This window comes from Physeter macrocephalus, chromosome 19 (genome assembly GCF_002837175.3).
Source record: "Physeter macrocephalus isolate SW-GA chromosome 19, ASM283717v5, whole genome shotgun sequence".
Taxonomy (NCBI): domain Eukaryota; kingdom Metazoa; phylum Chordata; class Mammalia; order Artiodactyla; family Physeteridae; genus Physeter; species Physeter macrocephalus.
The window spans coordinates 8,330,292-8,352,785 of NC_041232.1; the positions used below are offsets into that span (position 1 = coordinate 8,330,292).

Here is a 22,494-nt window from a genome sequence, read left to right on the forward strand (position 1 = left end):
GGCATGAGAACTCCCCCCGCACCCCACCCCCCCGGTCTCCCAACTCTATTTCATTGAGGTTTCCCTTTATTGATTTTTTACACTGTGGTCAAGTTTTGAAAACAAGCCTTGTCTTCTCTAGGCATCTTCGATGAATTAAACAATGGACAAAGCAACATACAGTACGTCTGTCTGGGTTATAAAATAAATATGAGTGGATAACTACCACCCACTTAATCAATGAATAAAATTACATTATTAATTCACAATTTTTTTCAGCTTAAAACAATAGCCAGTTTTTATAGATTATTTATTTATCTTTTATGCAGCAGATGCTTATTAGTTATCTATTTTATACATATTCATGTATATGTGTCAATCCCAGTCTCCCAGTTCATCCCACTCCACCACCACCATCCCCCCCACCCCTCCCCCACTTCCCCCTTGGTGTCCATACGTTTGTTCTCTACATCTCTGTCTCTGTTTCTGCCTTGCAAACCGGTTCATCTGTACCATTTTTCTAGATTCCACATATATGCGTTAATATACGATATTTGTTTTTCTCTTTCACAATAGCCATTTATTATCACACAGTTCTGTAAGTCGGAAGTCTGTTCTGGCTAACCTGGGTTCCTTACTCAGGGTCTGTAGGTATGAGGCCAGCTGAGTTCTTTTATTGTTTTAGACGACACCGAGAGGGCCAGGAGAGTGTGGGGAGGATGGAAATCAGGAGAAAATATAAAGGAGGTCAGATTGATTTCAAATTATTACATACAATTGTCTATCAATCCAACGGTAATTGTTTGTTGTCTACTTTTTGCTGGATATCTTTGTATTTCATATCCAAAATCAAGGCTACAGACTCAGCTTTGTACTAAGTTTGTCTCATTAAAGAATTTTTAAGACCACACCAATCCAAATAAACATGGTAACAGATTCTATTAGAAATGTTTATAAATTATCCTGGGAGAGCAACATAAAGCAATGTTTTGTCTTGGGACAAAAGGAACGGTTCCTAGAAGAAGGAACAGCTGATCCAGGCATTGGGTGCAGCGGAGTTTTGCCATGTCACTCAGAGTGAAAGGTCTCCAGGAAGAAGGAAGGCTGAACATTTACCTATGAATTTAAACTGCTGTAATTTTTAATAATCTTGTGAGGAGCAGATAGTCAGGATATCCTATTTATCGAGAGACAGAAATGTCTACAAAACTGAGCCGTCACCGGATCAGATGGGTCCTCGCTTTCTGGTGAGCATTTCAGAAAGTAGAATCTAGCAGGCAGGAAACCTGGATCAGAACAGGGAAGAGCCAAATCCTTTCATAGACTTCGACATAGCGCCACCTAGCGGGTAGCTGTGAGATGGCTGGAGCCTTTTATGATTACTTTATTAATCAAATGTTAAATATGTCTGCAACTGTCACTGAAGAACTAAAGCCTCTCCAGGCTTTTTATATTTGAAGGGAAAAAGCCAAAATATGTGGGAAAATTTTTTTTTAATATTTATTTATTCATTTTTGCTGCACCGGGTCTTAGCTGCGGCACGTGGGATCTTCGGTTGAGGCACGAAGGCGTCTTAGTTGCGGCATGCACGCGGGATCTTGTTCCCCCACCAGGGATCAAACCTGGGCCCCCTGAATTGGGAGCATGGAGTCTTACCCATTGGACCACGAGGGAAGTCCCTGTGGGAAAATGTTTAACAATAACAACAAACTCTCAGATTTCGTTGAGGGTTCGGTAGCAAGGATATTTTTTAAACGTACAATTTAGGACCTTTCCATATTTTGAATCTCAAAAACATTTAAAATGAGTCATGATTTTTGATCCACCTACATTTTGAAATTTCACTGTGCGGTAAAACACGATGACAGTAATAATAGATTTCTTCTTTCCAGTTATTCATTGGCAATAAAATGAAAGTGACTAGTCTATCTCATAGGATGGGAATTAAGCACGGCCAAATCCCATCTCACCATCCCTTCTTCCTACATGACTCCTTAGTAAATAGGTTGTGTGTCCATCAACCTGGACCCACATAGTCTAAATAGTTGAGGTAAAGCCAGTGAGAATTTAATCAGGTATTAGTGAAGGGTGAATATTGATCAGTAAAGCTGAGGGTTTTAGGTCTTAAGAAAATATTACTGAAATTAAAATGAGAGTTTTACCTACCATTGAGTAGAGATTAAGCATGAATTTTTTACAAATATACATACATATGCACGTATATATATGGAGTAATGTTAATGAAATTAAATGTAAAGGTCTGATTGTATCTAAAAGCCGAGAAAAAATGATAATTGTTGGCCATAGGCAATGTTCTTGAGATTTATAAATACTCAAATACAAAATTTCTGAAAATGCAATTCATTTTGAAACTTTGGTTCAATGTTGAATAAAAACATTCATGGTGACCTCTTAGTCATTAGTAAATCATATTTCTGCCAGAATTAAATCAAAATATGATCAGATTAAAGAGGTGAGGCCTGTTGTGAATAGGGTGGGAAGAGGATGCCTCAATATAAAAAAGTCCCTTGTAGGTGACTCTCACTCCACAACTGAGTCACTTTAAGAAGAATCTAGTAGAGGAGAGGTGAGTCCAATCTTACATAATTTCTTTTTTACCTCTCAGTTTTCTACAAAAGGCAAATATGACAGCCAAAGTTTGGGGAAATGGAGTAATTTTTTTTTTTTTTGGCCACACCGCATGCCTTGTGGATCTTAGTTCTCCAAACAGGGATTGAACCTGGGCCCTCGGCAGTGAAAGTGCGGAGTCCTAACCACTGGACAGCCAGGGAAGTCCCTGGGGTAATTTATTAATACAGCAAGTGTTGCCGAGACCAGCTCAATCCCAGACCTAGTGTGTACACTTAGGGACCCTTGGGCCCTCTGCTCCGGGAGCTGTAGGCAGGACTAGGTTTCAACAGCCAGGCTGAAGAGATGATGCTCTTTTTTCCTTAATCAGATCCTGGTTGGAGTCCTCTACCAGATGGTGAACTGAGTTTCCCCCATTGACTGATTCAACCTCTCAGCTGCTGCTGGGGATCTGAGCCACAGCCGAGTCGGACCAGCTGGCGGAAGTTGGAGGATCTCTGAGTCTAGACCAGGATGTCCAGTAGAATGTAACCCACATATCTAATTATAAATTTTCTAGTAGCCACATTAAATGAAGTAAAAGGAAACAAGTCAAAATAATTTTAATCGGCAAAATGTTATCACTTCAACAGGTATTTACACTGACGACACAAACATTGTTTAAAAGATCTCAATGAGGGGCTTCCCTGGTGGCGCAGTGGTTGAGAGCCCGCCTGCTGATGCAGGGGACGCGGGTTCGTGCCCCGGTCCGGGAAGATCCCACATGCCGCGGAGCGGCTGGGCCCGTGAGCCTTGGCCGCGGAGCCTGTGCTCCGCAACGGGAGAGGCCACAACAGTGAGAGGCCCGCGTAACGCAAAAAAACAAAAAACAAACAAACAAACAAAAAAAAAGATCTCAATGAGATAGTTGAAATTCGCTTTTTCTTATTCCGTCTTCAGAATCCATTGTGCTTTTTTACACTCAGAGCACATCTCAGTTCAAATAAGCTGAATTTCAACCTGTGGCTGGTGGGGCTACAGTACTGGACAACCCACGTCTAGTCGATTCACCAACTCAATTCGAAGCTAAATGATTGAGTCTTTCTTTCCTTTTCTTTTTTTTTTTTTAACATAATGCATCTCTCCATCAATGCACTTAACTTTTTTAAAAAAATAAATTCATTTATTTATTTTTGGCTGCGTTGGGTCTTCGTTGCTGTGCGTGGGCTTTCTCTAGTTGCGGCGAGCGGGGGCTACTCTTGGTTGTAGTGCGCGGGCTTCTCAATGCGGTGGCTTCTCTCATTGCGGAGCACGGGCTCTAGGCGCGCAGGCTTCAATAGTTGTGGCATGCTGGCTCAGTAGCGGTGGCTCGCGGGCTCTAGAGCGCAGGCTCAGTAGTTGTGGCGCACGGGCTTGGTTGCTCCGGGGCATGTGGGACCTTCCCTGACCAGGGCTCAAACCCACGTCCCCTGCATTGGCAGGTGGATTCTTAACCACTGCGCCACCAGGGAAGTCCCTGGATTGAGTCTTTCATTCTAACTAGCATTCCAAATATCAGAAGTTCTGGGGCAAACGTCAGTTATATTTATATTTATACTTATATTTATATTTACATTTTATGTCATTACCTAGCACAATGGATGCCACATATTAGGTACCTGATATATCTATACAAGTAAAAAGGATAGAGCCCTAAGCACTAATGGTCATTCAACTCATGGAAACTCTAACATCATGCTCATTTTTCCACAGAAAGTGGCTATGGCTAAACATTTTAAAGAAGCAAGTAGATGTCTCCTCTGCCTAGGTTATCTTGAAAAACCTACGTACCTGAATTGCGGATATGTCTGCTGCCTCTGGTGCATCAATTCAACACAGAGGGAGCCCCATGGAAGCCTTCATTGTGCCGTTCTGCTCTGTGGCCCCTGAGAAGAATGAGACCAAGACAAATGGACAGTTGAGGAAGCTGGTGTCCAAGATCAAGGACATGGAGCCCCACCTGAGTAATGTTCCACAGTTTAACCCAGGGATACTGAAGCTCCAAAGTGAGGCATCTGTCCTAACTACTCGTCCCCATGGAGGACCCAGGAAAAAGCAACTCTGCTAAGGTCTTCTTTAGACATGGGCATTATTTGAATTCTGGTGCCTAAATTTTTATCCCCTAAACTATGGTGTTTCTCACCCTGAGTATGAATTAGAACCACCTGGCGACTTTTAAGAGGATATAGTATTTAGGTCATGCCTTGATCTGTGTTGTTCAATAGGGTAGGCACTGGTGGCCAGTAAGCACTCACAACAGGGGTAGTGCCATAGAGAAATGATAATATTTTGGATATATTGAGTTTAATACATATTTTATTGGTCTTTTTTTAATAAGTTTACAAGAAACTTTAAAATTACACATGTGACTCGTGTTCTATTTCTATTGAGAAGCACTGCCTCAACTATGGCTTCTCAAACTTGAATGTGCATTTAATTACCTGGGGTCTTCTTAAAATGTAGATTCTGATTCTGTAGGGCTGGACAAGCCTGAGAATCTGCATTTCTGACATGAGCCCAGGATGATACCTCTGGTTCCTGACCACACGTGGAGAGTAGCAAAACTGGCACTGTCTGAATCTGCAATGTTTCTGAGCCCCCAACTGATTCTAACCCACACTGGGTGTGGGCGACCACTGTGATGGATGAATGTATGTCTGGTAAATATCCCAGTCCACAATATCAGTTGTGAGAAAAATGAACTACTTGATTTTCTAAGTGAGTTTACTCTTTGCTCCATGCAAATTTGTATTGGGGATAGTGAAACCGGTCCCAGACATGTTGTCCTTGACAACCCACAGTCTATCAGACATGTCCCAGCATCTTCCACTGAGCCAGTCATCAGAGAGCCTAACAAAGTGAGTGGCACTGTTCCAGACCACAGGGGCACTTCTGAAGCTTCCTGTGCCTCCATCCACAGTCTTGTTAGAATAAGCAGTTTTGCTCCAGACTCTGATAATTAGGGCTAGCTGGAGATGCTGGCAGTCCAGAAAGCCATTCTGCTCCAGTTTCCCTTCTCTGAGCAAGTTCTAGTTCTAAGTTGCCATCAAGGTCCAAAGGCATCCCTACTCATGCCCAAGGAAATCTCTGATTGGCTGGGAAAGATGCCTCTTGCTCTGTCTTGACGTTGGCCAAGATAACCCATTGTCTCAGGACTCCTAACGTTACCCATTCATTTGTTGTAACACTAGGAAATTGAAAACCTGGAATCTAGCCAGCCAGATGAAATGAGAAAGGGAATTGTAAAGAAAAAAAAAGTTTATTATTTCAATATTATTCTGCAATAAATACAATTACTTTTCCTTGATTCAAAATAGATGCGATGTCTATCTTTTGTTATGATCTAGACTAACATATATTAAAGAGCAAACACAGCTATGGTGTCTGTTTTCATGAATCTAACACATTAAAGAGAGGACAGATCTTTAGTCAGAGGGCCACAGAACAATATAAAAACTCCTACTATCAATATTAGGCCCATGTTTCTAGACACATAGGACAATTAGACCAACTCAGGTAAGCAAAGGAAATTTCCCCCAAGAAAAGTTCTGATTAGGGAATAAAAGCTGATTTAAAGAAGCTAAAATGAATGAAATAGTTGGGCTTTTATAGTAGAAGAGTTGGCCTAACTCTGGTCCATTTGCTAAGCTAGTTATTTTTCTTTCCACAGAGGATGCTGATTCAGTCAAGAACCCTCTCCTCATTTCTGATGGCCTGAAGAGCCTCCAATAGAGGTATATCAAAGAATGGGAAAGAGCTTCCTGAGAGATTCAGCTACTTGGTTTGCATCCTGGGCTCCTCTTGATTCACCTCTGGCCGCTGTTACTGGGAGATGGATGTGAGAACAAGCAGAGACTGGGGGCCTGGGAGTTTGCAGAGAATCTGTTCACCGACAAGGAGAGTCCAACTGTTCTCAGAACTTGGATTCTGGACACTGAGCTTGAGAAAGGGAAGCTACTTAGAGGCCAACACAGCACCTCAGACTGCCCTCTGGGTGACCCCGGGGGTACACGACTGGGCATTTTCTAAATATGAAAATTGGAAACATTTCCTTTTTTGACATTAGCGATGGAGCCCATATTTTCTCATTCACCAAAATTTCTGCTGCAGAGACTCTGTGCCCATTCTTTTCACCTTTAAATCCAAGTACGTAATAGTGATCAGGGAGCCCTGAGGATCTATCCAGGTGTTGGATCCAGGTTCAGTAATCCCTCCAATGCATGCTAGGGAAGACCAGTGAAACTCTTAACCACAAACACAAACAGAATACTTGGGGGGGAAAATATGTATGTGATACAGAAGTATTCTGCTAGTTTTACAAATTAAACATGTCAGAGGACAAAAATGTATGGAACCTTTTATGAATCATCAACCTAGATTTTAATAATTTAACACTATTTAGAAAAAATACTATATGTTTAATATATATTGATACAGAAGGCCGCTTAGGGACTCGAGATTTAGCTTCTATATTTGTATCTCTTGAACATTCAGATCAAGAACTTGTATTTTGTTCTAAGGACTATCTAATGTATTACAGAGATTTTTTATCTCAGAGAAAATATTTTATAAGATCTAAGTACGTCGTCATTTATTAAAATGATAGTAATATTGGGTTGGCCAAAATGTTAGTTCGGGTTTGTCTGTAAGATGTTATGAAAAACCCAAACGAACTTTTTGGTCAACCCAATATTAGGCCCTCTTATAAACCAGTAAATAAAATTCATGTACTATAAAACTGAGAAATGAATAAATAGATTACAATTTATATTCTTTTTTCTTTTCTTTTCTTTTTTTTTTTTTTGGTCGCACCACACAGCATGCGGGATCTTAGTTCCCAGACCAGGGATCGAACCCGTGCCCCCTGCAGTGGAAACGTGGAGTCTTAACCACTGAACCTCCAGGGAAGTCCCTATAATTTATATTCTTAAATAAACATTTTCACCATTATGAAGTCATGGAGTTTTTTTCTAATGTTTCACTACACCTGAGTGTCTCAAGGTTAACAATGACCCTTAGGTGCTGCAGATATTGAATGCTGTTGCCTAAAGGCTACTGTTGGAAATTTCCTGGCAGTCCAGTGGTTAGGACTCTGCGCTCTCACTGCTGAGGGCCTGGGTTCGATCCCTGGTCGGGGAACTAACATCCCACAAGCCGCACAGTGTGGCAAAAAAATAAATAAAAAATAAAAATAAATAAAGGCTACTGTTGTCAAGTTGGATGTAATCATCATTCCTTCGCCCTCTAACTTTCTGCTGTTGGCTTCCCCACTGCTGTGCCCTCCTATAATTTCTTTACTGCACCACTGGTCAATTGAAAGGTAAGATTTTTGGGGGTCATTTTTTGATACTCATTTCCCAAATTATGACCTTCCATCACAGATAAAGTGAACTCAAAGTTTTCCTTCAGGTCTGCAGATATTGTTTAGAGTTTCAGAACTCTAAGAACTTTCAAATGCAAAACTCAGCTATTATTTAAGAAGAGCTTTGAGATCCCTGTTTGCAGAGACATGGAGGAGCCCGTACTTCCCGCTCACATAAGAACACTGGAGACCTATCGCTAAATTATTTACAGATGCGCTTTCGGTCAAGTCAGGGAGATACCAGGACCCAGATACGTGCAAGGGCTAAATGTGGAGCATTAATCAGGTGCTGTTGGCACGACCTTGAGCGCAGTCTGTGTGTCGGAGCAGATCAGCTCCACGCCTCACTCTTGGGTTCCCGGACACGTGTTCAGGGACAGGAGGTGGGAATTTGACCCCTGCTGAGTGAGATCTTGGAACATGGGGTCCAATCAAACATAGGAGACTTTTAAAGTCCAGAGCTGCCAATGAGAGTGGGCAAGGAAAGCTTTACCACTGACCCAGGGGAAGGCGGGCAAGCTCCTCTCTGTGCAAATCTCCAACTGGGAAAAATATTGTAAGTAACTCCAGGATCAAAGGGCCAAGTCCCATCCACCTGGACCCTGTGAGGAGCAGGAGGTCTGATGACACAGGTGGGAGTGATGACCCTGGTCCTCCCAGAACACACTCAACACGACCCATCATGAGACCTGCACAGTAGAAATGGGCAGAGACCTGGAATGCACCTTTTCCCCTAAAAATCGTTTTTCTTTCTAACACCCCAGCCAAACTTTGCCTCTCAGTTAAAAGAAAAATAACATGCTTTAATAATAAAACCATAAATGTTTAATAAAACCATAAATAATAAAACCATAATATAATAAAACCATATTCTTACTGGAATAGACTAAGGTCACAGAAGATATTGCCTTTGAAAATAGAACACAAATTATATTTGTTTATTTACAAAATTGGAAAATAAATGTAAGTAACTTAGAATCCTAACTCCTTAACATACCCCCAAGGTAGCACTGCACTGAATTTCCTTCAAATTTGTGTGTTTTGCTAGATTTTCATTTGTTTATGAAAAATCGACAGAACCTCAGCCTGAGAAACGGTGCCATGAGCTAAGCCAGGCCCTCCACGGGGCTCCACAGAGGCTGAGGGGTCCGCAGGGCAATGGGAGACTCCCAGCTGGGCTTAGATCCTGCAGTGTCCCCTACCTGACGCCAGGGCTACCGCGTGCCCACAGGGATGCAGCAGCGCTGGGCCAGGTGAGCTGTCTGCTTGCATGAGAAGCAGCCCCGGTGCCTCTGTCCTCCTCACCCTTTTCCCAGGAGGCCTGAAACGGGGGAGGTCAAGGGCATCCCACACCGTCTCACCACACTGATCAGCTGAGGTGCTCCCTGTTCACCTTGAGAGGCTTGGGAGGGCAGGACTGGGTCCTGGGGGACTAGGATGTTGAACCACTCCAGGGACACTTTCCACAGAGAATACAACGCAACCTGCACCTCCCGAAGTCATGCATATGGCAGCCCTACAGGCACCTAGAGCCCCCTCTTTAGGGCCTTGTAAGGACTGGTTATCCATTCCCTGGGATACGTACTCAGTTCATCCTTCACTCGCTGGCACTGATATTAACCATCATTTATCTCCCCTGCATGGTCACGCGCAGTAGTGGCCACCCCAGAGCGCTCCTCTGTTTTTCTGGTTTCCCTGAAGTGCCCTTATTTGCCCTCTGTGCTTCCTCGTGTCCCCTCTACACTCACATTTCCTCTTCTTGCTCTTTTTCATCTCCTTTTACTTTCTTGATTCATTCTCTTGAATCCAGGACAAGAGGATTTCTGGAATCATATTCCTGATGGGATAATCCTTTTTTTAAAAATTGTGTAATCTTGATAGCTGAAAGGCAGAAAACAATTGTGCATGTCCAGAGCCATCCAGTGCAGGAGAACCCCCGCAGAAGGGGTACACAGCTCTTCTGACACCCAGCCCACCTCTATGCCCGGGCCACTCAGGGCTGCTCAGCATGGCTCAATGGTGCAGACAGGGTGTCAGGAGCCAGGATGACACTGAGAGAGTGGGGAAGGAGGGCTGGAGAGAGATTTTATAGACATTGAAGTTCCCAGGACCTCAGGTGCCTGGATGAGACCAGGCCCTTCAGGATGAGAATCATAAAAAGAGGGAACAGGGAGGAGCTACAGAGAGGCGTCTACGGGTAGGAAATAAACAGAATAAAAAGAGAGACATAAGTAGGAAATAAATTACGTGCCAATTGCTGGTCTCTGTATCCTAATCCTCAGAATCTGTAACACAGGCTTCTGCAGGTACCAGGGCAGCGATGGTGATGGAGTGGCCTTGGGAAGAGAAAGCACAGAGTTAGGGTGGAGGTGAGAACTCGGGTCCCTACTGCCCCCTCTGACCTCCCCACCCCTGGCAGCGCCCTTAAACCAGGAGTAAACCTGAGGACAGGACAAGAAGGTGCCGCCACAAGACCTGAACACGCAGAGGGAGAATGTCTGCTTCTTACCCAGCATCTGGATCACACACGAAGAACTGTGTCTCCAGGTTCAAGTGTCTGTGAGGGAGTCGTGTCCCACCAGATAGCATGCATTGTAAGGGAACCCCAAAACCCAACCCCAGAACGCTAGTGCTCAAGTCCCAAGAGATGCCAACCAAACACAACCAAAGGCTTTGGTGTTTGGCAGTGGTCGAAGCAGAAAACAGCAGGTCTTGGGGGAAAGATAAGCTTTAAATGCTAAAGCAAGAAAAGATAACTACAAACAGTACATCCAAAGCCCCCAAAGCAAGAGACATGAGAGCTCTTAATCTTATGTCATGAACACATGAAAAGAACACACACTTCCTTTTTCTCTCTGATTTTACTTCCTTCCTCCTCAGTCTCCAAAGCAGCAGGTATAACCCAGCTTCTCCCAGGATCCTTCTCCCCTTGAATCCTACCTGAGTGGTTCCCTACCTAGAGAGGCTTCATCCTGGCTTGAGTCGTGTATGCTCTCCACAAGCCATTCTTTAGAGACACAAACATGAGCAATAAAGTTATTAGAGAAAGTGGCTCATCCGTGCCTCCCCCTCCAGTGGAGGCCATGCTGGCTCACTCAGCAACATCTGGCTCCTTCCTCTGGGTTCTCAGCCTTCCCTGGGCTCCCTGGAGCCAGAGCCCTTCACCAAGACATTGAACACAGTTGCAAACCTTCACCGAGAGAGAGGATCCGCCTTCAACTTCTCACTTCCCCGTTTCCACCAGATCCTTCTGGCTCTAGCCTCCAAAGGGATAACCCTCAAATTCCAACTGTTCTAGATGCACTTTGGATTAAAGGACTTCAGTGAACAGCCCGTGAGTCAGGCTCAAAGCTGCCTAAGAGAACATTCTGTATAAAGGTGGAAATAGTCTGTGTTGGAAACATAGGGCTCTTTTTTTTTCTAAGTCTATAGCTTTTTAAAAAAAACTTTTTAAAAACTTTTTATTTTATACTGGAGTATAGCCGATTAACGATGCTGTGATAGTTTCAGGTGCACAGCAAAGTGACTCAGCCATACATATACATGTATCCATTCTCCCCCAGACTCTTCTCCCATCCAGGCTGCCACGTAACATTGAGCAGATTTCCCTCTGCTATACGGTAGGTCCTTGCTGGTTATCCGTTTTAAATATAGCAGCGTGTGCATGTTGATCCCAAATTCCCTAACTATCCCTCCCCACCACGCTAAGTTCATTCTCTAAGTCTGCGAGTCTGTTTCTGTTTTGTAAATAAGTTCATCTGTATGAACACAGGGCTCTTGGGCACTTGAAACGTGTCTAGTGTGATGAAGGAACAAATGCTTAATTTGATTTAATTTAATTAATTTAAATATGAACAGGTACATCTGGCTGGTGGCTACCACACTGGGCCGTGCAGCTCTAGAATCCAAAGAGGGGGAAGATGTGACCACCTGTCCCCTGCTTGCTCCTTGCAGAGCAGTTTACTAGCCTTTCCACCGCTGATCTGACCAGTGCCAGCTTTCAGTCTAGCAGTTTTATCTTTTTGTTTTGTAGGGAAAAATACTGATGCCTACAGGACTATCAGATTCTACTAAAACACAATCTATTCCACACAAGATTCATGATCCAAAAGGAAACCCAAACCCTACTTTGTCTCATTTTATATTGACTGGAAACACCTCCCTTGACTTGTTAAGGCTTCGGAAGAAACCCAGACCCTATTTCCTCTGGCAGGTTTGACAGGGACGTGAGTGGCCAAGTTCCTATCCCACTGCTGAGTTCCTCTTTCCCCACCTCGTGACACATAACCTCCCCTTCATCCTCCCAGGAAGGGAGCTCCTGACACTTGGTCCCTGAAGGAGATCTCTGCCCGGTGTTTCATGCCCAGCGCACAGAAACTAGGCCTGGCATTAGTGATGGTTCTGATTTTCCACACGACAATGGCACTCGCTACTCTTGGCAACATTTTCTGAAGCAAAATATGAGATCTCAGTTGGTGAAAGTTGGGGTCAATCTCTTCCTGGAGGCTCCTCCTTTCTCAGATTTCTTCAGAACCGGGAGTGACATGTGGGTTCCCCCCAGGGCTCCTGCAAAAGGAAGGAACCGTGCCCCAGCACCCTAGCCGAGGTGGGGGAGGTTTAATGCTGAGACCACTTGTAATCTAAAGGTTTGGGGGAAGAAGGGAAGAAGCAGGAATGAAGCATCATTGGGGGAAATATCCATTTAATACTAAAGTATCTGAGGGATCAAGGGCTGGGGTCGCTGCATCTCAGGTCCAGCGAGCATCCCACACAAAGAGGCTTAGGAACAAGGATTAAAATCATAATTGGTGCCAAACTCAAAGGAGAAGTGCAGTCTCTCCCAGGCAGCAGACGTGTGGGAGAAAGTGCAGAGGCTCTGGATCGAAGGCTCCAGACTGCCTCACCCAGTTCCCCACCCGTGGGCTTTGCGACCCCCCATAATTCATCCACCTTCTCCAGCCTCTGTTTTCTCTTATGTGAAATAAGGACAATGATGGCTGCTGTTCATTCACCACCAATCAAACTGCCTGAAGGGACTATAAAGGGCTGGACGGAGGTGAGAATTATTAATAGAAGTTGTTATTGACTCAATCACAGTGAATCTGAAACACACTTTTGTCCACTTGGCACCCTATGAACATTTGCCTAGCTGGTGATGGGATTTTTCCCCTGAGCTTATTGAGGTGTTCCTGCCATACAAGAACTGCACACATTTTAAGTGTACCATTGGATACATTTTGAAACACATATAATCACGTGAAACAGTAGCGATGGGATTTCTCATTTAGAAGCTGACACTGGCAGTTGCCTTGCTGGAGGCAATCTAGGGAAACACACACACAGACACACACATGCGCACATGCACACTCAGAATCACACCACCCAGATCACACAAACAACAGCCCACTGTTAATGCACACAATCTGTCACCACTTAAAGGCAATGAAACTGCTTCTGGAAAAACAGCCATGGTTCTTTGTCTGGGAAATCAGCTTCTTTCATCACATCCTCAGCCCTTGTTCCCAGCAGGAATTCAGAATCAGGGCGGCTCTCCAGATGAAAGCCAGCAAACAAAGCCCACCTTCCTTATCATCAGCAATTTTTCCCCAAGCAAACGACTGATTCCAGAGTATGTACCATTTTCAGTTACCCCTGAGGCCACCTGCAATTACAGAAAAGAAAACACTATGAGTATCAGATCACGCACGCTGTGTGTTGTTGACATGGATCTTTTATCCAATTGGTGACTTTAGAAAAACAGACGGGAAACTGTCCAGTCAAACGTCCCAAGAGACAGTATAGGAGGCACTGGTGAAAAAGGCACAAGCTTTTCCTGCACCATGAATGTTTCAAGTGCATATTGGTTTTCCCTTGCAAAATTCTTAATCCACTGAGGAAACATCTTTTTTTTTCTTTTTTTTGGCTGTGTCGGGTCTTAGTTGCGGCACCCAGGATCTTTGCTGAGACATGAGGGATTTTTCACTGTGGCACGCAGGCTCTTCTAGTTGAGGCGTGCAAGCTCAGTAGTTGTGGCACGCAGGCTTAGCTGCCCCACGGCATGGGGGATCTTAGCTCCCTGACCAGGGGACCAGGGATCGAACCTGTGTCCCCTGCTTTGGACACCAGGGAAGTCCCCTGAGGAAACATTTCTGATGAAGAAAGGTCCCTGCGTGATCTATAAGCTGATGCTGCATTCGTGAATGGCTTCTTAAATCAGGGGTCATTGGGGAGAGACTCAACGCTCCCCGACGAGGTAACTGTAAATCCCACCTCTAATGCACATGCTCAGATTTTCATACGTGAATTCAACCGAATTAAAAAAGAAAGAAAGAAACCAAGAAAGCAGCACTTCTATCTCAGACGAAGAAGGGTGAGCTTCCCTTGGCATTAAATGGACTCTCTTCCTCTGCCCTGTGCCTGGCAGCTCCTCCACCAGGCCCTCGGGGAGAGCTGGAAGAACACATAGTGACTGTCAGTCATTGGTGAGCTGCTCAGGAATCACTCAGGGAGGTTTGCTTGATGTAGATCCAGGGCCAGAGCCTACGGCAGCGACTGGTTAACAAGCAAGGACTGGGCACTAAGGGCCACCCTCCTTGGTGGATGAAGGAAGGCAAAGGAGAGGAGCAGGAAAGGAATGAGAAGCAGGGTCCAGGCTAATAACAAAGCCATATGCTGAGTTCTTATTTGTCACTGTTCTGGGGTATGAAGCTCACACAATCTGACACCTGCAGAGCTTGTGGTGATAATATTATTGAGTACACTAAAATGCCTCCCTGATTCTTAGATGCTTGGGGCCGGAGGCTGAGGAGTGACCCCAGCACTGACAGATGTCGACCTTTATCATCCACACGGAGCCTCACACCTCTCAGAGTCTGTGGACCGACCAGGAGCGCAAGGCTCCCGATGTGCGTTCACACTCAGGACTGCGCCCGAGCCGGCTGTTAAATGCGCCTATAGTGAGTGCCCTGGGCTCCGTGACCACTGAGACCACCTCCTGATGGCGGGCAGTGTCTGGGACCCCGCCGATGTACACGGACGCTGCGAAGCTCCTGCCCTGAGACGAACGACCCCGTGGCTGAGTGACAAGTGCAGGTCAGCGGTCTAGAGCACCAGCCACACGCCCGGGCTCCCACGTTGGCTCTTCCACGTAGGAGCTCCTGAGCTTGGGTCAGTCGTCTCTGCACCTCAGTTTCTCTCCCAGGGGAGTGGGGATAGTAAACCAGTGCCCAGGCACAGCTGTGGGGAGGGTCCAACGAGACAATGTACATAAAGCGTGCAGTGGTGCCAGGACTTTCTTTGAGAAAGGTGACGCTTGTGATTGTGACGTGTTAAGTGGGACGTATCTACTGGGGAAACACGTATTTTTAACCGTACGTATTGCCACACATTCACAATCGCACCACACAGACCACCCTAAAGCCCCATGGACACAGACCCGCACCAGCGCAAGGGAACACAGCTGCTGCCAGGGGCTGCAGACCATGGCCATAGTTCTCTACCTGGAAACTCGGTCCTTACCCCACACCCGTAATCCTCATCCCAGCAGGAAGCTGGAAATAGGCTGACTTTCTAGACTAAAACCAGCAAGAAAGCCCCACCTCCCTTTTCTTCTAGATTTTTCCTCAGCAAGTGAGTGATTCTAAAATATATAACCTTGGGCTTCCCTGGTGGCACAGTGGTTAAGAATCCGCCTGCCAATGCAGGGGACACGGGTTCGATCCCTTGTCCGGGAAGATCCCACATGCTGCAGAGCAACTAAACCTGTGCGCCACAACTACTGAGCCTGCGCGCCTAGAGCCTGCGAGCCACGACTACTGAGCCCACGTGCCACAACTACTGAAGCCCATGTGCCTAGAGCCTGTGCTCCACAAGAGAAGCCACCGCAATGAGAAGCCCGCGCACCGCAACGAAGAGTAGCCCCTGCTCGCTCCAACTAAAGAAAGCCCACGCGCAGCAACAGAGACCCAACACAGCCAAAAATAAATAAATAAATAAATAAATAAATAAATTTTTAAAAAACAAAACCAAAAAACACGTACCCTTTTCGCTGGTTCTTGAGGCCACCTGCAAATACAGAAAAGAAGACGCTATGCGGGTCAGATCATGCTGTATACTGCCTGCATAGTTCTTTTGTTCTCTTGGTGAGTCTAGAAAACCAAATGGGAAACAGCAGTTGACCCAAGGGAAACCAAAGCAAAACAGACCAAACCTCCTCATGCCAAAAGGCACCAGCTTTTCCTGGAGAACATGTCACTAAAGTCCATTTTAGTTGGCAATTACATAATTCTTGTCCAAGGGGGAGAAATTGCTGCTGGTGGAAATGCTTGCTACCACAGAGTTCTGTAATTGACGCCACCATTTTTGAATGCCCTCCTGAATCACGTGTCAGTGGGTAAAAGACTCCTAAGTGACACTCTCCCCGGCATGGAAACTGTATATACCATCTATAATCTTCATTGTCAGATTTTCACACATGAATTCAATTGAACATGAAATAAATGAACAAACGACATAATGACCTCAGAAGAAAACAAGCAACCCTACCTTGGTGTTAGATAGGGTTTCTTCCTCTGCTCTGTCATGAGGGAGCTCCTCCAATAGGCCCTCAGGGAGGCTTGGCTGACTTGGGCAAGGAGACAGGCTGCATGGATGTGGTTGGTAAATAAGCATGGACAGAGCTGCCGCAGGGCCACCTGCCTGGTGGACGAAGGAAGGCAAAGGAGAGGAGCAGAGAAGACAGGAAAGACACAGCCCTTGGCTTTTCAGCGGAGGGAAACCTATATCATTGTGAAATATTCAATTTACAAAACGGTACTAAACTATATGCTATCATTCATGACAAAGTCCCATCCCTCATCCTGCCCATTTTGAAGTCCAGTTAAATTACTGCTACATTTTTAACATCTTCCAAAAACCATTTCAGCCTCCATGGATCACATATGCTATTACCACATTTATCATCTGTTGTATAGAATTTTGCAAGTGATGAAAAGCAAACTTTTATTGGGGGACTGGATTTAATTCCAGACAAAATATTCTGTTATATTCATTCACTAACATTTTGTCATAAATACAATCAGTTATAGAAGTTTTGAAAAAAAAAAATCTGGCTGCACTGTTTCATGGAAAGACCTACTTCTGCTAACGTTCAGCAGTCAGCTAATACCCAAACATTAGCTAAGACCTTGTTTACTATGCAATGTAAACCGAACCTGAGTTGTAAATGCGTCTTTACTTCTCTGGTCATAGCACAAATTACTGACTTAGTATATCTAAATTTTCACACATGGGGAAAGAAAAGAATATGGCTTAGCATTTCTATACTTTTCTCTTACATATAGTATGCTGAATAAACGTCAATCATTATTCTTCAATCTACTTAACGACTTCATTTCCAAAGGACCTTCAGTTGACTCATTTGTAGGGTGCACTTTGGGGTATGGCAGGATGCCCATTTTTCTGACCCACTTCTGGGGGTGAGGTGCACATCTTCTTGAACGAGGATCAGATTTTCTTTTTGTATCCATCAGGCCAGATTCTGGGAAATGCATTCACGACAAAGAGAGCTGCTGACATCTTGCTAGCAGAAGAGCACAGGAAAATTAGTGATAACTTATTCACAGTTCAAACTTTTGATCCCATTATTCACCAGCTGCCTAGCAGAGCCTCCTGAATCAAAGTTGGGTTTTAGGAAGATCTTGCAGTTTGGCGTGCACTTAAAACACCCAAGAGACAGACTGCATGGGCAAATACCTTTATTTACATGAGGCAATATAGGAAGGCAGCACAGTATAGACTGAGAGCATGGGTGCTGGTGCCTGGTCACCTGGGTTCAAATCCCACTAGAAGCTGCATGAACCTAGGAAGATTATGTACCCTTCTGTGCCTGAGTTCTCTGCACTGTCCTTAAACAGAACCTATAGCATCATAGTATGAGGCGTAAAATGATTAAATACAAGGAAAGATTAAGAAAGAGTACTTCAGAAGTCCTCTTGAAGTGTTTGATCATTCAATGTCTGGAAGAATAGGTTAGAAACTAGGTAGGGGTGCCTCCAGAGAGAGGACTTGGATGGCTAGAGGACAGGGAAGGGTGGATGTTTACTTTTCATCCTTTACGTGGGAAGGGCACTTTACAGCTCCTGGAGAATATCTGTTATCATCTCCTGTGATCCCCAGGTCAGCCCTGTGGAATGGGCAGTGCAGGAGCTGTAAAACCCACATTCTGTAGTTCACAGCACCGAAATTTAGAGATTTGAAGTGCCTCGGCCAGTCACATGATGCACGATGGAATTGGGACAGGAATGTAGTTGGTTCCTTGAGGACAGAGATCCCTGAACCCCTAAGACTTCTAGATTGTGCCCTATACACAAATCAAGGGCTCCTCTCCCTCTTTTTTTTCAAAATACCCTGCCCCAGGGTTTCTGTGGGAGAGAGTTGATGCCCTGGAGGAGATCCTGAACTACAAGAAGGGCTTAAACCCTGACCCAGCCTCCTGCCTCTAAGTTTCAACTCCTGACCCCAAACATGGCAGCTTCCTCCAAACAGAGCCCCTTTGAAGGACAAGGGGAAGTATTACAACCATGTGTCCATCCTCCCCCAGCATCTTCCCACTGTCAGCTGCCTCACATTGAGCCTTCCTGATGGCCAGTGGACTACCCTGAATGACCAGTGGTCTGTTTGGCCCCCAAGCTGGCTCGGAACTCAGGACATTCCAAACCAACTGTCACATGACAGCTCTGCCAAGAATTAACTTCCTTTCAACTGACCAACCCTGGATGAGAAGTTCATGTGACTTAACTGGGAAAGTAGGCATCTAGGCTGGTGCAGTGGTAATTTAACGAATTGAGTCTGTGACCCTCAATGTTTCACTGACTATTGATGTGAGCAACTGTCTGAGCAGCCTGGCTGGGGAGGGGCCCCGGCTGCACTGGCTCTGAGTGCACACCTTTTCTGCTCATCCTTCCTCACCAGAATCCAGGCCCTACAAGCTTCTCATCGTCCCTAGATCCGGCAGTAGCAGAGGACAGGCTCCCATCTCCTCCTATAGGGACCCCTCCATAGCCCCACCCTAGAGACCCTACCCCAGGACTTTCTCTGAGGATGACCCAGGCCCTCCTAACCTCGGTCGCCAAATGTTCATTCCACTAACCTGATGGCGTGATTGTCTCTTCTCTCCACTCTCCCAGGAAGCATCCAAACACCCAGTGATCCTTACGGAAATCCTGCCATGAAATCCCAGTTTCTTTCCTTTCTAAACATCTCTGAATCTAGACTGCTAATAATTGGTATTGGATTTTGGCATCACCATTCTCAAGAGTTTGGCCTGTAATTCCCCTTTCCTGTAATGTCTATTGCTAAGATGGTATCAAAATTCTCCTGATCTGATAAAAACAGTGTGGGTGTGGTTCCTCTAAATCTCTTCTCTGGAAGATTGTGTTCAAGACTGGCATTATTCCTATCTTAAATATTTGGAATAATTCAGAGGAAGACACCAGGGCCAGAAGTTTGCTTTGTGAGAAAAATATTCTCGGTATTTTTTTAAATTTGATGGCTGCTTTACATATTATATGGTGCACAGATATTAAGTATACAGCTGGATGACTTCTTATAAATATAAATGTGTGTACTGCCAACATCCAAATCAATATAAAGAATTTCTGAAACACCTAGACGGCATTGTTTTTGCTATTTCCCAGTCAGCAAACCCCAAAAGGAACCCAATGTTCTGGGTTCCAAAAGGAACCCAATATGACCACTATATTTTATATTTCTCTGCTTTCAACATCAAATAAATGGAAACACAAGTATGAACACCTTTGTATCTGGCTGAATATTATGTCTGAATAGTATTGGAATTCATCGATGTTGTTATGAGAAGAATTTACTCTAAATTGCTGTCTCAGTATATAACATTGTACGTATAAGCACAATAAGTTACTTCCTCTACGTCTTACATACCCTGTGTCGTTTCCCATGGTGATTACTCAGAATGATGCAGGATGAATGATTCTGTACAGGCCTCCGGGTGGACAAAAGCATGTCTCCTTCATGTGTCTGAGGGGGAGAAGCCAGTCAAAAAATATATATAACATATCGTATGATTCCATTTATATGAAATGTCCAGATTAGGCAAATCCATAGACACAGAACATAGATTAGTGGTTGCCTGGAGCTAGGGGGAGAGGAGAATGTTTCCTGTTGATTGAAAGTGTTTAGTGACATGGGCTTCCCTGGTGGCGCAGTGGTTAAGAATCCACCTGCCAATGCAGGGGACACGGGTTCAAGCCCCGGTCTGGGAAGATCCTACATGCCGTGGAGCAACCAAGCCCTTGCGCCACAACTACTGCAGCCCACAACTACTGAAGCCCGCTTGCCTAGAGCCCATGCTCTGCAACAAGAGAAGCCACCGCAACGATAAGCCCAGCAACACTACAAAGAGCAGCCCCTGCTCTCTGCAACTAGAGAAAGCCCACGCACAGGAACGAAGACCCAACGCAGCCAAAAAACAATAATAAGTTAAAATAAATTTATTTTTTTAAAAAAAGCGTTTAGTCCCAGATTCCAAATGGTTTACTAGTTGTAGGAGTTAGTTCCTGAGTCTTAACACAAACTTTGGAAGGTCATTTATGTTCCTTTACACAGAAATCCCCCTGGCCAGGGACACAGTTGTCTGGAATAGAATTGTGACTCAGTGTCCCCAAACGAACAAAAAAAGATGCAACTTTCAAAGTGCTTGAAGTAGATGTACTCAAAATGATGGAGGGCAAAAGTTGCCAAGTTGATGGCTTTAAAATTAGAATGTTGATAAAGCTAAATTTCGCCTTGTCTCAGGACACAGGAGCATAAACATGATTCTGTTTGAGGAAAATGACAAAGGCAACCTTGATTAACAATAAAAAAAGACAAATGGTACAGGAGAGGACAGCTGCTTCCCTGCTCTAAATGTAGGTGAAAATATACATTTTGCAGCTGTATTTTAAATATATAACTTTCTTGGAAGCCAGTCTCTTGTCATTATTTGACACTCTACTTCTGCTGGGGTTTTAACATTTTGAAAATGCAATCTCAAGTGCCCAAATAAGAAAAATGGTCTAAAAGGACATGAAGGTCATATGTGGAATTCCTGTTTCATGTCAACATGCACTGAAATGAATTAAGGACATGAGAGGGAGGAGGTGACAGCAAAGATGGCTGGGTCCTACTTCAGCTGAAAGGACAGGTCAACAATTGAGACAGTCACTCCCTTTGCTAAAATAGTTGGGATACTTCTTGTTCAACTCAGGTTTCTGCAGGTTTACCATGTCAGGAGCCTTTGGGGTGAAAATCACAGCCACCTGACTCAACAAAGAAACTAAAGCAAAAAAAGAAAGGAAGGAGGGGAAGAAGGAAGAAAGAAGAAAGAAACTTACTGGGTCAAGTGACTGCAAAGTCTAGCCCGGGTGTCTGTGGCTGGATGCTCAATATCATCAGACTTCATTTCCATCTCTGCAATCATCTCAGAGCTCCTTTCTTCTGTGTTGGTTTCATCATCTCAGCGAATGGTAAAATATGCAGAACAATACCTAGGTCAACAATACCTTGACCCAGGTATTATTCTGTGCAGCACTGGGCCAAACACTTAACTAAGCTGTTTCCTCATTTATTTGGCCAACATTCATGGAACATAATATGCTACTCTTCTAGGCTATGAAACAACAGTGAGCAAGAACAAATCTCTGCCCTCATGGACCTTACGTTCTAGGATGATAGCAGGTACCCAGTGCCAACTAAAAATTGTCTCTCGCCATCTGCCTCTACGAGGATGACGTCACTAGCCACTGCAGTCACTGACCTTCAACACACCCTGAGAGGAGTTCAGGGAAGGGATCAGGAATGTGGCACTCTGTGCTCTGGGAAAAACTGGCAGAACAGGCCTTCAGGTAGTTAGATCTTTTTCAGGAGAAGACTTTATGAGCCCAATTTCTTGCATCTTAAATCTAGGAAAGCACTAAAATCACTGACAGAGACATCTGCTCCTCGTGACTAGCAGCAACCTTCTGCCAAAACGTGTGCTTGATTGCACCAGTCCCCCTTCACTAAAATCATATATAAAGCAACCTGCCCCCCGCCCCACCTCTTCAGAGCAGTTCCTCAGAGCTATCTGAGAGGCTGTCTCCTGGGCTATGGTCCTCATTTTGCCCCAAGTAAAACTTAACTCACAACTCTCACATTGTGATTATTTTTTCTCCAGTCAACATCACAAAATAACAAAAAGTAGGTTAAATGTATAGGGTAAATGGGGAGAAGTTAAGAGGGGATGAAAGAGGCAAAAGAGTAGGGAGTGTATATATCGAGGGAGTGGAAGGGCTGCAATTTCAGAAAAAGATGTCCAGGTAAAGACTCCCTGAGAAGGTGGCATTTGTAAAATAGGAATACAGTGTCTATTTCTCAGGCCTGTGGTGGAGATTTAGTAAGAAAATACACGGATTTGTAAAATACCTTCGATAGGTCCAAAATAGACCTAAGAAACCTCTCTGGAAAGAGGCCCGCCTAGAACTCAAAGCAAG

General features: G+C 44.6%; 2 long non-coding RNA genes across 2 annotated transcripts; both read right to left on the bottom strand.

The window, feature by feature from the left end:
* Positions 1-1,391: 1,391 nt before the first annotated feature.
* On the bottom strand, positions 1,392-9,818 carry LOC129391588 (uncharacterized). Its single transcript, XR_008615988.1, has 3 exons — positions 9,697-9,818; positions 4,378-4,472; positions 1,392-1,658 (listed from the first exon to the last, which is right to left on the bottom strand). It is a non-coding gene; the product is annotated as an uncharacterized lncRNA (long non-coding RNA).
* A 2,642-nt stretch (positions 9,819-12,460) lies between these two features.
* On the bottom strand, positions 12,461-22,494 carry LOC102976917 (uncharacterized). Its single transcript, XR_002891353.3, has 7 exons — positions 22,427-22,494; positions 21,358-21,478; positions 19,907-20,002; positions 17,284-17,528; positions 16,493-16,725; positions 15,988-16,095; positions 12,461-13,610 (listed from the first exon to the last, which is right to left on the bottom strand). It is a non-coding gene; the product is annotated as an uncharacterized lncRNA (long non-coding RNA).